Consider the following 16,343-nt stretch of genomic DNA (forward strand, 5'->3'; position numbering starts at 1 on the left):
CCTGTAAATATGTCAAATGGTCCTCTGCTCGCAGGGACTTAACTAACATATTGTCAATATAAACCTCCATTGACTTACCTATTTGTTCTTAAAACATTCGATTTACTAAGCGTTGATAAGTGGCACTAGCATTTTTTAGTCCAAACGGCATTACATTATAACAATAGGTGTCGTACTTAGTGATGAACAAAGTTTTTTCCTGATACTCCAGGTTCATTTGTATTTGATTGTACCTAGAGTAGGCATCGAGAAAACTAAGGATCTCATGGCCGACCGTGGCATCGATCATGCGATCAATATTCGGTAGAGGAAAATAGTCTTTAGGACATGCTGTGTTTAAATATTTATAGTCTACACACATTCTAAGTTTATTTCCCTTTTTAGGGACTACGACTATGTTTACTAACCATTCGGGACGGTCATATCTCCATGGATGTTCATGAAATGGGGAATGGGCATCGTCGGACCATTACTACTGGCTCCCGAAAAGGTAAGATTTCTTTTAATTTTAACTTACTATTTTTCTAAGTTGGTGGAAGAAGGTCATTATAAGAAAATTGGAGAACGCGAAGTGGTGGACTTATTGTGGAAAAATATAATTTGCAGGTTCGGAATACCAAAAGAGATACCATGCGACACTAGGCAATAGTTTATCAGTGCAAAAATTATAAAGTTCCTCCAAGATTTGAAAATAAAGAGGATCACATCTTCACCTTATCATCCGAGTGCAAACGGTCAAGCGGAGTCAACGAACAAAGTGATTATTCAAAGCCTCAACAAAAGGCTGGAAGTGGCTAATGGAAATTGGCCCGAGGAATTACCCGGAGTTCTATGGCCATTCTGAAATATGGTCAAGTCAATCATAGGGGAAAGCCCTTTTTTCCCCTCGTGTATGGTGCAGAAGCTTTAATCCCGATGGAAGGAGGGGAACCGACCTTGAGATAATTCCAAGATGATGAAGAATCGAATAATGAAGCAATGCTAGTCAACTTGGAACTGCTCGATGAATGCAGGGAATTGGCGCATGTAAGAATGGTAGCTGAAAAACAGAGAATGGAGGGGTGTTATAATCGAAGAGCCAACCTCTGTTATTTCAAAGTAGGAGACTTGATCCTAAGGAAAGTAACTCACAATACCCGGGAGTTCAATGCGGGGAAGCTAGGTCCAACGTGGAAAGGCCCCTACCAGGTTTCAACTATCACCGAAAAAGGATTATACGTGTTCCACGTCGAACAATCAACATAATCTTCGGAGGGAACGAGATTAACGGGGTCACCTTTTCAGCAGTAAAGAAGACGAAAGTATCAATAATGCATAGCGAAAGGCTTCTGGAAGATGATATCACTTTTACAGAGGAGGACACAAACGGATTGTCGCTACCACACAACGACGCACTGGTAACTTCTTTAAATGTGTTAGATTTTAAGATTAAACATGTTCTAGTGGATCTAGGGAGTTCGGCTAATATCATACAATGGAGAGTATTGGAGCAAGATAAACTCACCTGAAGCATTATTCCTGCCACGAAGCTTCTCGCCGGGTTCAACCTCGCAAGTGTGACAACGCGGGGAGAGATTTTATTACTCACAAATGCTGAAGGAGTAATGAAAACAACTCTTTTAGAAGTGGTAGTTGGTGATATGGGAAGGCCATGGTTGCACGAGATGAAAGTTGTACCATCAACATACCATCAATTGCTGAAGTTTCCAACACCCGAGGGAATTAAGCATATAAGGGGTGACCACCCAGCAGCAAGAGAGATGTGGCATGTGACATAGAAATTACACGGCCCATCACCTACTCCTGAAGTAGATAAAGTTAGCCAGGCGTCGAAAGTTTTATCAGGTACTGAGATATTTTCAAGTTCTAGAAGAAATCGATGCGACGAAGTCCAAAGCGGAAGAGCTGGAGCAAGTGGCATTGTTCTAGGAATTCCAAGAGAGGAAATTCCACTTGGGGACAGGACTGCATCCAGAACTCAGGTCCGACTTCATTAAATTCCTTAAATCTAACGCCGATTGTATTGCATGGTCGCATGAGGATATGACAGGTATCCCTACAGAGGTAGTCGTAAGAAAGTTAAGCTTGGGTCCTAACATACCTCCGGTAAGACAAAAGAAGCGCCCGATCGCCGATACCAGGAATAAATTCGTCAAAGAAGAGGTAACACACTTACTTAATATCGGTTCGATTCGAGAGGTAAGATATCTAGACTGACTAGCTAATGTAGTAGTAGTTCCTAAGAAAAACAATAAGTTTTGCATGTGTGTAGATTATAAAGATCGTAACAAAGCATGCCCGAAAGACTCGTTCCCACTACAAAACATCGATCAAATGATTGATGCCATGGCCGGGCACGAGCTAATAAGTTTCCTCGATGCTTATTTCGGGTACAACCAAATTAAGATGAACCTGGAAGATCAAGAAAAAACTTCTTTTATAACGAATTTCGGTATATATTATTACAATGTGATGCCCTTCGGGTGGAAAAATGTCGGAGCCACTTATCGACGACTCGTGAACGGGATGTTTGAAAATCAAATAGGATAAAATATGAAAGTTTATATATACGATATGCTCGTTAAGTCTTCAAATGTAAGTGATCACCTTAAACATCTGCAACAGACTTTCCACATCCTAAGGAAACATAATATGAAGCTTAATCCAGAGAAATGCGCATTTGGGGTCAGTTCAGATAAGTTTCTAGGATTTCTGGTATCACAAAAGGGGATTGAAGTAAACCCCGATAAGATAAAGGCCATAGAGGATATCCCAGACCAACTGTCAAATGTAAAGAAAGTCCAAAGGCTTACGGGGAGATTGGAAGCTTTAAGGAAATTCATTTCCCGATCGTCACAAAAGTGTCATCGTTTCTTCAACTGCTCAAAAAGAAAAATAATTTTGAATGGACCCCGGAGTGCCAGCAGGCTTTGATGGATTTAAAGAAGTACTTGTCAAGACCTCCATTGCTTTCAAAACCAAAAGAAGGAAAAACGTTGTTGTTTACCTCGCGGTCTCGAAAGTTGCGGTAAGTGCGGTTTTAGTCTGAGAGGGTGAAGGTACGCAATCTCCCATTTATTATGTTAGTAAAGTTTTAACAGGAGCAGAAACTCGTTACCCACATTTGGAAAAATTGTCCTCAGCTCTCGTAGTCGCCGCTCGGAAGCTGAGGCCCTATTTCCAATGCCACCCGATAGCCATGTTGTCTACTTTCCCTTTGCGGAACTTCTACCATAAACACGAGCTCTTGGGTAGATTGGCCAGATGGGTCGTCAAAATGAGTGAGTTCGACATAGAATATAAGTCGTGGACTGCAATTAAGTCGCAAGTATTGGCTGACTTTGTGGCCAATTTCTGTTCGGGATTATTGCCTCAGGCAACCAAGGAAGCAATATTGATGTCAGAATCAACATCAGGGGGTTGGACCTTATTTACGGATGGAGCTTCCAATGTGAAAAGGTCCAGGCTCGGTATAGTCTTAATCATGCCTTCAGGTAAACCCTGAGGCAAGCCATCAGGACGGTCCATTTAACTAACAATAAAGCAGAGTATGAAGCTTTGATTGCAGGACTCGAGTTGGCTCGGGGACTTGACTCTGATCTCATCGAAATCACATGTGACTCACAACTAGTGGTAAATTAGGTCTACGGGATCTTCGATACCAAAGAGGAGCGCATGCAACAATACATGGTAAAGGTTCAAGCTCTGCTGGCGCGATTCCGAGAGTGGTCAATTACTCATATCCCAAGGGAATAAAATGTAATAGCAGACGCATTGGCAAACCTAGGATCATCAACATAAATAAAGGGATTGGAGTTCGGGTCGGTAGTATAATTGATGAACTCAGTCCTGGATACAAATGGCTACTACGAGGTAAATTCAACTAGTATTGTCTGGGACTGGAAGAATAATATTATTGATTATCTCGAACATGGGAAACTACCTGAAGACCCAAAAATGTCATGGGCGTTGTGCACCAAAGCAGCACGATATAGCTTCAAGCGATACCAATTGTATAGAAAATCTTTTCAAGGCCCACTGGCCTAATCCTTAGGAGGGTCCGAAGCTAACTATGTCATGAGAGAGGTTCACGAAGGGATATGCGGCAACCACTCGGGCATAGATTCCTTGGTGTTGAAGTTGGTACGGGAAGGATATTACTGGCCCCGCATGGAAGGGGAAAATGATAACATAGCCGCCCTAGGAATCGAGGTGCCTCAGGCTGACTTCGAGGGAGCACCGATTGCAAATCATGTCGATGTCAATTCACATGTCGCCCTAAATGCAAATATGCGCGTTGATCCCAAAGGTAGTATATGCAGAAAAGTTCGATCAGGTGGTCGAGGTCCGCAGGGCAGAGAAGATGGTGGAGTTAGCCTCCAATTGATATTCAAAATGTTACATGAACAACAAGCCGCTATAGCACAACTACAAAATCAACACCGAACACCGAGTAGGATTGAACCAGAAGTCATCCACAGGACCGAGCCTATGCCGGAAAAGTCGAATGCCAACGAATCGGGGGCTGACCCCTCCATTATAAAAATGTTCGAGGAGCTAACTAAACGGATTGAATCGGGAGAAAAGAAAATCGAGGCAAATGACAATAAAGTACAAACATACAACTCTCGAGTTGACCAAATACCGGGGGCACCGCCGATTCTAAATGGTATGGATTCAAAGAAATTCGTACAGAAGCCTTTCCCTTCAAGTGCAGCTTTGACACCCATTCCAAAACAATTTCGAATGCCAGAAATTCCCAAGTAGAATGGGACAATCGACCCAAATGAGCATGTCACTTGTTATACATGCGCAATAAAAGGGAATGACTTGGATGACGATGAGATTGAATCTGTTCTACTGAAGAAATTTGGAGAAAACTTGTTAAAAGGAGAAATGATATGGTACCACAATTTTTCGCCTAATTCCATCAATTCCTTCGCCATGCTTGCAGACTCCTTCGTAAAGGCACATGCAGGAGCAATAAAGGTTGTGACTAGGAAATCGGACCTCTTCAGGGTGAAACAAAAAGACAACGAAATATTGAGGGAATTCGTATCTCGGTTCCAGATCGAACGCATGGAACTACCACCGGTCACAGACGATTAGGTTGTTCAGGCCTTTACTCAAGGTTTGAACGAACGAAGTTCAGTGGCATCACGATAGCTAAAGCAGCATTTAATTGAATATCCAGCAGTATCCTGGGCCGATGTACATAATCGGTACCAGTCAAAGATCAGGGTCGAGGATGATCAATTGGGAACCCCTTCCGGTTCCGCTTATCCAAACAGGCCCATCAGCAGAACTCAAAGGGATATCGACAGAGAACCCCGGTCGAGCAGAGATCGGTATCAAACATACAACGAAGATCGTAGAAACAAAGGCCCGGGACACAATCCAATCTGAAATGATCGAAGAAACGGGTCGGGTCTCTACCTCTTAGGCGCCCACTACCCGCCTATCCTCCACCTCTAGATGACTATGCACGTGGAGTATTAAGTGGAATAAAGCTTGTAGCTTGAATCCCACCTCTTAATCATATACAGGTTTCGGAGAACCTTTCAATACCGCATAAATGCATCTCAGGTCCCAACTGATATAGCACATGACCCTGCAATCTGATTATTGATAGTGGACTCCCTTCACTTGGCGCGAAGCCACATGACACATTCCCATGATCCACGATACTAACTTTCATCGCTCGTAGGATACCGGTCATAAGATGCCTCAAGCCATTTATTTGGCGCATGCCATCCTCGTGATACTTAAACTCGCTTCCTCTAGTGCCTTGGTTGTGTACGTGACCTTCGCTAAATAGAAATCACATACGAACTACATAGTCTTTAATACTACCACCTATTTTAGATCTACATCCACCTCGTGACCCTGCCATAATTGTGATGATTAGGCAATTAACTAAACCTTCTTAATATCATACATATCAATTAGATGTCAGAACCTGCTGCACCCCAATGTGCACAGTTGAATGATCTCTCAATACTTCTGCATCCTCTATCTGGACGACACGTTGTAATAATGGCTAAGTAACCCTGGCTCTCTTATAACCCCTCTATAGTATTACGAACCGTTGGCGCATAATTGATACCGGGTGCGCAATTTCATACACGAGTGGATGCAAAAAAACATAAGATATATGCTTCAAGTTGAATAAATGTAACACGATGAGGAATGAAAGAAGTGACAATTTTTACTACTAGCTCTGTAGACTCTCGAAGATAAGTATAGACGTCTCCATACTGATCTGCAAGACTCTACTAAACTCGTTCGTGGCTCGTAAAACTTATGAACCTAGAGCTCTGATACCAACTTGTCACGACCCAAAATCCCACCACAGGCGTCGTGATGGCACCTAGTCTCTAAGACTAGGTAAGCCGATTTCAATTATATTTTTTTAAGCCGTTTTTGAAAAAAAAATTAAATAAGTAATTAAAACTAATAGCGGAACAAATATTAATATACAACCTCCTAAGACTGGTTGTACTGAGTTACGAACTCTAACTGAACACATAAAATATTCACGAGGACCTAATATACAATATTGTTTGATTAAAAATTAACATTGCAATGAAATGAAAAGACTCCAAGGGACTGCGACAACCAAGCATCTCTACCTTGAATCCTTATGATCCCGCTTTAACTCTGTCCAAGTCCGATATCTCCAATACCTGGCTCTGCACAAAAAAGTACAGAAGTGTAGAATGAGCACACCACAATGGTGCCCAGTAAGTATCAAGACTAACCTCAGTGGAGTAGAGACGAGGTACAGTCAAGACACTCACTAGTCTAATAGCCTGTGCAATAAGATATACAAAATAATAGGAAACAAATAACAATAAGGGCAACAAGAACACCATTAATAACGCTCAACAATTTATGAATATAAGTATACCCAATTGAATCAAGTATTTCAAATAAATATCTTTCACATATAATCCTTCCGAATAAATCTCTTTCGAATATAATTCCTTCAAATAAATATCTTTCAAATATTCTTCCTTTAAATAAATCTCTGTCAAATATAATTTATTCAAATAAATACCTTTCGAATGTAATTCTTTTAAATAAATCTTTTTGAATAAAAATCCTTCTAAATAAAAAGTCACCATGTGAAATTTCCTTTCATAATCATACAACTACGGGTCTCAGTGCATTTTCATAATTTTCATAAACACAGGTCTCATCTCACTTTCATATTTCCACGGCACTTCGTGCCTATAATTAAATCATCATATTTTTCCGGTACCTCGTGCCCTCATTTCATATCTCAACTGCATGGACAATTCATGTGCCGAATATTATTATCAATGCATATAAGATCCACACGATTAATTTATTTCCTATAAAGTAAGTTTAAAATTTTAAATCAAGTAAGAGAATCAACAAAGAAATAAATTTATTTTAGAAATTATTTGGGTGAAGAAAATAACATTTCAATTAAAATGAAGCACCTGATAGTTGGTGATTTGGATGTAGAACTTATAAGAACTAAAGCACACAATAATTCTTTTTATTCAAAACAACTTAACCTTGAAAACTAATAAAGACTAAAACCACAAATCCTCAAAGTCTCGTACAAGAGCCAAAGCCAACACATTACAACAAGTGATACAAACATATAATAGAATCAAATATTACATCACAGAAGAACATAATAATTTACCTATCACGGAAATACAAAAATAACCGAAGACAAGTTCAACCACAGAGAATGTCAACAAAGGCACTCCCGAGATACCGTCACATAATCCCAAAAGTAAATATGCAACAACAATATCCCCAGGCCATCATAAGTCATCACAATTCAATCCCCGACATAGCCCACCTTGTCTTGCCATGTGTGCAATAGTAAATTAAATTTCCGCCTTGTCTTGCCACACGTGCATAATAATATTCCCACCTTGTCTCGCCACATGCGCAACCCACACACACACACACACACACACACACACACACACACACACACACACACACATATATATATATATATATATATATATATATATATATATATATATATATATATATATATATATATATATATATAGCCCGCCTTGTCACGCCGCATGTGCATAAATCAATAGTAATAATAGCACAGCAGAAATCTCGTGCAAACACCCGAACAAAACTTCCCAACAATATAACGTGCGAAAATCACATCTCATAAATTGCACCTAAGTGCTCAGATATTACAACATATCACAAATTGCACATCAAATGCTCAATTATTATAACTTATCATATATTACACATCAACTGCTCAGTTATTAAAACTTATCACAAATTGCACATCAAGTGCTCAAATATTATAAATTATCACAACTTGCCACAAAAATTAACAATACCTTATTTTCCACAATAAGGAGCCAATGGCTCGACCATAATGTGCACAAAAATCTTAACAAATTATCTGGAAGTGGACAACTCAATAAAATAATATTTCACATAAAAATCAAGGTGGCAATCACACCAAATCATCATGTAAAAATAATTTCAACAAACAAGGATCTAGGCATGACAAATAGAGGATTTAATAAGTGCCAATAATTTCCAATTTAATACATAAGGGCGTCTAAGGATTTTTTTAATCAATAAAATTTGCATATATAAACCAAGTACGCACTCTTCACCTCGCGTACATGGTTTTCAATTATACAATTTGCACATAAGACTCAATGCCTAAGGGAAAATTCCCTCAATCGAGTTTGACCAAGACACTTACCTTTTTGAAGTTGTGCCAATATTCCAAAATCGCCTTCTTGCTTGAATTGGCTTCCGGACCACTCAAATCTATTCAAATCAATTGTATAACTTCATTAAAATTTATCGAAAATAATTTCGGATAATAAAATGTCGACTTAGAAATTTATTGTAAAAAGTCAACAAAAGTCAACGAGGGACCTGCCTTTCAGAACCCGACATAATTTTTATAGAATCCAAACACCCATTCCGATACGAGTTCAACCATACCAATTTTATCGAATTCCAATAAAAACTCAACCTCCAAATCTTAAATTTTCGTTTTTGGAAGATTTTGTAAAAATCTTGATTTCTTCCATTTAAATCTGAATTAAACGATGAATATAATCATTGATTCATGAAATATAATTACTTTAGGATATAGAACACTTACTCAAGTCAAAGTCTTGAAGAACTTCTCTAAAATTGCCCAAAACAGAGCTCTAAAATCTAAATCGACAAATGGCGAAATGACCATTTTTGGTACTTAACATTCTGCCCAGTTTCACACCTGCGGACTAATTTTTGCACCTGCGTGCTCGCTTTTGCGAGCGAAATCTTGCTTCTGTGAAGGCCACAGCCAACAAACACATCGCACATGCAGAATCCTTTACGCTTCTGCGCATTCGCAGGTGCAATGCAACATCCGCATCTGCGCAAATAGCCGCTTCTGCGCCATCCATTCCCGCTTCAGCGCTTCCGCTGGTGCGGGATTTTCTTCGCACCTGCGACCACTGTCATTCCCTTCCATCTTTGCTTCTGCGATGGCTCCCTCGCTTCTGCGTGGTCGCACCTATGCCCAAAATTCCGCAGGTGCGAATCCAACAGTTGCTGCCATTTTCCAGCAGCTTCTTCCAAGTCCGAAATTCTCCGTTAACCTTCCGAAATCCAACTGAGGCCCCCAGGACCTCAACCAATTATACCAACATGTTCCAAAATATAATACGAACTTAGTCGAGGATTCAAACCACATCCAACAATGCCAAAATTATGAATCACGCATCGAATCGAATTATATCTCTTCAAATCTTTCAACTTCTATATTTTTGCGCCGAATCGTATCAAATCAATTCGGAATGACTTCAAATTTTGCACAGTGTTCATAATTGACGTAATGAAGCTATTCCCATTTTCGGAATCATAATTGACGTAATGGAGCTAAAGAATTATCTTAGAAAATTATGAACACTGTGAGGAGAATGTAACAGCAATATTAGTCCGCCATGCGTTGGAACTCCTTTCGCATTGGATGATGTTCAGATTAGAGACAAGGTGGTTCATAAACGTTTATGAGAAAATGCCAAACTCTAATCCTCTTCTTCTCGAGCTTGCCAAGTTGGACTTCAACATTGTTCAAGCAACACATCAAGAAGATTTAAGAGATGTATCAAGGTGTGAATTCTCTCTCGCTATATATATAGATGTATGTATGTATCTATATATAATATATCTATCGTCAATACATAGGTTTAACAAATATCTGAATATTAATTAATTAGGAGAAACTAAAAAAGTATTTCTACTTAATTATTTAGAACATGTTTTTAATAATTTCTCATGTAGCATTGGTGAGTAATTAATTATATTTAAAGGTGGTGGAAGAACACATGCCTGGCAGAGAAGTTACCATTTTCAAGGGATAGATTGGCAGAGTGTTTCTTTTGTGTTACGACCCAAAATCATTGAAACATCGTAATGGCGCAAGACACTACTGTCAGGCAGGCCAACACCAATAATTAGTAAATTCTCATTTTAATATTTTGAATTCATAGTTATTCCCCTCAATTTAATAGCAGAAATTGGAGTTTACAAAATACGTAATAATATCTTTAAAAAATATTCCAATACAGTGCAACCCATAATCATCCAAAAACCCGATGTCACAAGTGCATGAGCATTTACTACGAATGTAAAATAAAATACAACAGTTGTCTGGAATACAATTGGACAAGAAAAATGTAAGTAATTTGAAGGAGACTCTGTTGGCCGCGGAACATCGTATAGAATGCAGCTCACCTAAGTCCCCTCCATAATTGCACCTCTGTGCCCATAAGGCCGCTAAACATATGTGTACCTGCACAAAATGTGCAGCAAGTGTAGCATGAGTACATAAATCAAAGCGTACCCGGTAAGTATCCCGCCTAAACTCGAAGAAGTAGTAACGAGGAGTCGACTCGGACACTTACTATGGGCTATAATCAATATACCAATGATATGATAAATTATGGACTTTTCATGAGGCAACGGTAAACACAATAACATGAGACAGGAAATTAATTCTCTTGTCAATAGGGGATTTCCAAATTCATTTTCATCTTTTAACAATTTATATCTCCGGCCAATGAGGCCATATAAAATTATCAATTTATCTCAGACCAGGGAGGCAATATCGTTATTTATAAATTTCAAGGCAAGTAATACAAGCATGCGCAAATCATGTCAAGGTCGTACGGTCGGATCCAACAATTATTTAAATTGTGCACTGCCAGATGGTCGGATGGCGTGAACCATAGATGCATCTATTTACTACCGAAGTGCTCGGCCCGATCCACAAATAACAATTATTCTCAAGAAAACACAAGTTTCTCATGTACAGTCAAGTATCTCATACAAACATTCAAGTAAGTGAATTTAATCTCACACCATTTTTTTATCAATTTCTATCATGGCCAAGTGATTATATTAGCAAGTAAGAGCACAAACATTCTACGTATAACATGATACGAGTCTTAAACTACCCAGACAATAACATAATAGTAGTTATGTACGGACTCTCGTCACCTCGTACATACGTAGCCCCCGCAATTTGGTACAAACATTTATTTAATTCACCTATGGGGTTAATTACCTCTTACAAGGTTAGAAAGGAGACTTACCTCGCTCCGAAGTTCCTTTTCAGGCTCCCAAGCTTTCCCAATAACTCGAACCGATACTCAATGCTCCAAAACTAGTAAATAAATATACAAATCCATGAATATATACTGTAATACTCCTTATAATCCAATGTATAACAAATTCCAACTCCATTCTAAAGGTCGTTAAAAAAATTACCCTCTGGTCCACGTGCCCGGATTCCGAAAATTTTCGAATATAAAATTTACCCACAACCTTATGTAATGACCCGACCGGTCGTTTTAAGCATTTACGCTCCTTTCAACTATTTAAAATCTTGAATAACTTCCTGCGAGGTATTATGACTTGTGTGAATTGTCGGTTTTGGTTTTAAGGTATTTCGGAGTTAGCTTGGAAGAATGAATTTTCATGTTGGAAGCTTAAGTTGAAATAGTTCACCGGATGTTGACTTATGTGTAAACGACTCCGGAATAGAGTTTTGAGGATTCCAATAGCCCCGTATGGTGAATTTGGACTTAGGAGCGTATCTGAAAAATTATTTGGAAGTCCGTAGTAGAATTTAGCTTGAAATGGCTAAAATAGAAAGTTGAGTTTGGAAGTTTGATCGGGGAGTTGACTTTTTGATATCGGGCTCGAAATCTAATTCTAGAAATTTGAATAGCTTCGTTATGTCATTTATGACTTGTGTGCAAAATTTGAAGTCATTCCGGATTGATTTGATATGTTTAGGCACAAAATATAGAATTTGAAAGTTCAAAGTTCATAGATTTTGATTTGAGATACGATTCGTCGTTTGGATATTGTTTTATATGGTTTGAGGCCTTGAGTAGGTCCTTGGTATGTTAAGGAACTTGTTGGTATGTTTGTACGGGGTCTCGAGAGCCTCGGGTAAGTTTTGGATGGTTAACGGATCATTTGTGGCCTTGGTGAGATTGCTGATATCTGTTGATGCATTTTTCGGATTTTCTCTTTTGTGTTCGCGAGTGAGCCCTTGCATTCGCGAAGAGAAATCTGAGGCAGGCAGGATTTACTCTTCGCATTCGTGAGGGGGTCTCACGTTCGCGAAGAGGAGTTGGGTTGTCCATCGCATTCGCGTTCGCGTTCGCAAAGGGAAACAATAATGGGCATGCGTTTTTGCCTTCGCGTTCGCGAAGCGGAGCTCGCGTTCGCGAAGAAGGGATCCGTAAAGCATCGCGTTCGCGAGCAGTGTCTCGTGTTCGCGAAGAGCAAATGTTGGACAGCACATTTTGTGCTTCGCGCACGCGAGGGACCTGTCGCGTTCGCGAAGAAGAGAGGTCTGGACAGAGAGTTTAAGTTTTGCAAATGGAACTTTGTCCCATTTTCAGTGTTTGACGGATTGGAGCTCGGGAAGAGGCGATTTTTAGGGGTTTTTCAAGGAAAACAATAGGGTAAGTGCTATACACTCAATATTGCTTAAATTACCCGAATCCATGTTTGTTTTTATCATTTAATTGGTGAATTAAGTTGGAAAGGTTTGAAAACCCTCTTGGTTTAAATAGAAGATTTGAAGGTCGAGTTGGGGTTGGATTTTGGTAAACTTAGTATGGTTAGACTCGTAGTTGAATGGGCTTCGAGATTTGGTAACTTTTGTCGGGTTCTGAGATGTGGGCCCCACGGGCAACGTTTGAACTAGATTTTGGAGTTTTATGGGAAATTAGTATTTTCTTATGGAATTAATTTCAATAAATTTTATTGAATGAATCGAATGAATTGTGGATAGATTCGAGGCGTTTGGAGGCCAATTCAGGAGGGAAAGGCATAGCGGAGTAAAGAATTACACGGTTTGAGGTAAGTAACACTTCTAAACTTGGTTCTAAGGGTATGAATCCCCGAATTTGGTATGATATAAATTGTTGAACGTGACTCACACGATAGGTGACGAACACGTAGACGTGCACCACAGAAATTATGTCTTTAATAAATCCTGTGAAGTTGTAAAATTAAAGAATCATGTTATTATATGAACATGTGGCACGTGTTAGAGGAATTGAGATGAGGCTTGTGATAAATATCGTGTTTAGGCTACGTCCCAATATTTTAGGACCCATGGGGTCGTGTTGTCGCTAAATCAATTAATCAAAAATATACATTTCACACTCAGTTATAATTGTCCATTGTGAGGATATTTATGGGATTGAGCTGGGCAATGCAACATGTCATAATGGCTTTATACATCATTATTATATAGATTGGGTTGCCCGCCTGCAGCAGGCCTTATTGGCTTTACTATTATATGGATCGGGGGTTGCCCGCCTGCAGCAGGCCTTATTGGCTTTACTATTATTTGGATTGGGGCTACCTGCCTGTAGTAGGCCTTATTGGCTTTACTATTTTACGGATCGGGGTTGCCCGCTTGCAGTAGGCCTTATAGGCTTTATTATTATACGGATCGGGACTGCCCGCCTTCAGTAGGCCATAAAGGCTTTATATCACGCATGGGCTAAATGAGCCCCTCCAGAGTCTGTACACAGCCCAGTGAGCATAGATGATTATATATATTCGGGATGGATTTGTTTAGGGCACAGACTTGCCTTACTTATTTATATTGTGACGAATTTACCTGGGGCATGCACTTGCCTTACTTATTTGTATTGTAATGAGTTATCTGGACATTGGATCTTGTCAGTATCATTTATATATAGGGATAAATTATCCCAGGGCTGGATTGGCCTTATACGGTACTGAGTGACCGACTGTCAGTCGATGTGTATTTATATACGGGTTGGAACACCCCTGGGCTGGATTGGCCATAAACGGTACCGAGTGACCAGATAATTTGTGACCAGTATTTACATGAGGTATTTCTATTGAGATGTCATATTCCTCATATCATGCAGTATTGATATATTTCATTTGTACTAAGTTTAACTGTTGAACTTGAAAGCATGCCTACATTTCTGTACCGAGCTCATCATTTCTTTCAGCCCAGAGGTTAGTCTTGTTACTTATTAATTTAGTTGTACTCATACTACACTCTACACCTCATGTGTAGATCCAGGTGCTTTCGGACACGGAGATTGTTAGATTTCAGAGTACTATCAGTTGGAGACTATAAAGGTAGTTGCTTGGCGTCCGCTGACCTTGTCTCTCTTTCCTTCAGTTGTTGTATTGTTCTATATTTTCAGACAGTGGTTTTTATCAGTCAATATTGTACTCATATTAGATGCTCATGTACTCAGTGACACCGGATTTTGGGAGTGTTATATTTGAAATTTGAGATTTCTTCTGCTGAATTTAATTATTTGTTTTCAAATTTCAAAGATATGGTGGATTATTGAGATTTTTGGCTTGCCTAGTATTGAGATAGGCGCCATCACGACAGGTGAGATTTTGGGTCGTGACAAGTTGGTATCAGAGCCCTAGGTTACATAGGTCTCACGACTCATGAGCAAGTTTAGTAGAGTCTTGCGGATCGATATGGAGACGTCTGTACTTATCTTCGAGAGGCTACAGAAACCTTAGGAAAATTTCACTTTCTTGTATTCTATCGTGCGAATTTGTTGATTCTGAAAACTAAATTTTTGTTATTTTAGTCTCTCACAGATAGTGAGGACACATACTACTGGATTGGACGGTCGGCCACCAGTGCCACCAGTTAGGGCCGCGAGAGGCTGGGGTCGTGGTAGAGGTCAAGGTGTAGCTCGTACCACAGTTGGACAAGCACCTGTAGTACCACCAGGTGCTCCACCTCAGGAGCAGATTCCGGATATAGCTGAGCCGACAGGATCAGCTCAGGCACCAGCTTTACCCATTGAGATTCCAAGCCTTCAGGAGACTTTGGCCCAGATATTGGCAGCTTCCAATGATCTTGCTCAGGTGGTTTCGGCTCAGGACGCACCTGCCGCTTCTCAGGCTGGGGAAGGTACTCATACCCACAATGCCCGTACTCCAGACCAGGTAATATAGGGACTCCAGATACCAAGGGCACTACCAGCCTAGCCGGCTGTAGTTGCTCAGGCCCCAGTAGTTCCTGTAATGGCAGATGATGAGCAGAGGAGACTTGAGATATTTGAAAGGCTTCGACCTCTACCATTTAGAGATACTGAGTCAGACAATGCTGGGGATTTTCTGGATAGGTGTCAACGGATGTTTCGGACAACGGGTATTCTGGAGACCAGTGAGGTCTCATTTACTACTTTTCAATTTTCTGGGGCTGCACTCAGATGGTGGGAGAATTACGAGAGATGTTGGCCTATTGGCGCAGCACCCCTTACTTGGCAGCAGTTCTCCATGGTATTTTTGGAGAAGTTCGTGCATCAGTCCCACAGAGAGGACCTGCGCAGACAGTTTGAGCAGCTTTGCCAGGGTGATATGTTCGTGACGTAGTACGAGATAAGATTTTCTGAGTTGGCTCGTCACGCAGTCTGGTTGGTTCCCAGTGATAGGGAGAGTATTAAGAGGTTCATTGATGGCCTCACATATTAGTTGTAGTTACTTATGACTAGGGAGAGAGTAACTGGTGCTACTTTTGATGAGGTAGTGGACATTGCTCGGCAGAAAGAGATGGTTCATAGCTAGGAACGTGGAGAGAGAGAGAGGTTAAGAGGCCTCGTGGTCCAGATGATTACAGCGGTGTTTCTTTAAGGGGTCAATTTTACCACGGTAGGGGTCGTTCTTACAGACACGCTCAGACGAGTCGTTCAGTTCATAGTGGTGCATCATCTAACCATGGTTCATACAATTCTCCTCAGAGTCAGTCATCTCTCAGTGCA

At 40.2% G+C, this 16,343-nt stretch overlaps 1 pseudogene; it reads left to right on the top strand.

Annotated features, from left to right (window-relative positions):
- The first annotated feature begins 429 nt into the window (after positions 1 to 429).
- Positions 430 to 16,343, top strand: part of LOC107829660 ((R)-linalool synthase TPS5, chloroplastic-like) — a 35,207-nt pseudogene continuing 19,293 nt past the window's right edge.

This window comes from Nicotiana tabacum, chromosome 22 (assembly GCF_000715075.1).
Source record: "Nicotiana tabacum cultivar K326 chromosome 22, ASM71507v2, whole genome shotgun sequence".
In the NCBI taxonomy this organism is placed as follows: Eukaryota; Viridiplantae; Streptophyta; class Magnoliopsida; order Solanales; family Solanaceae; genus Nicotiana; species Nicotiana tabacum.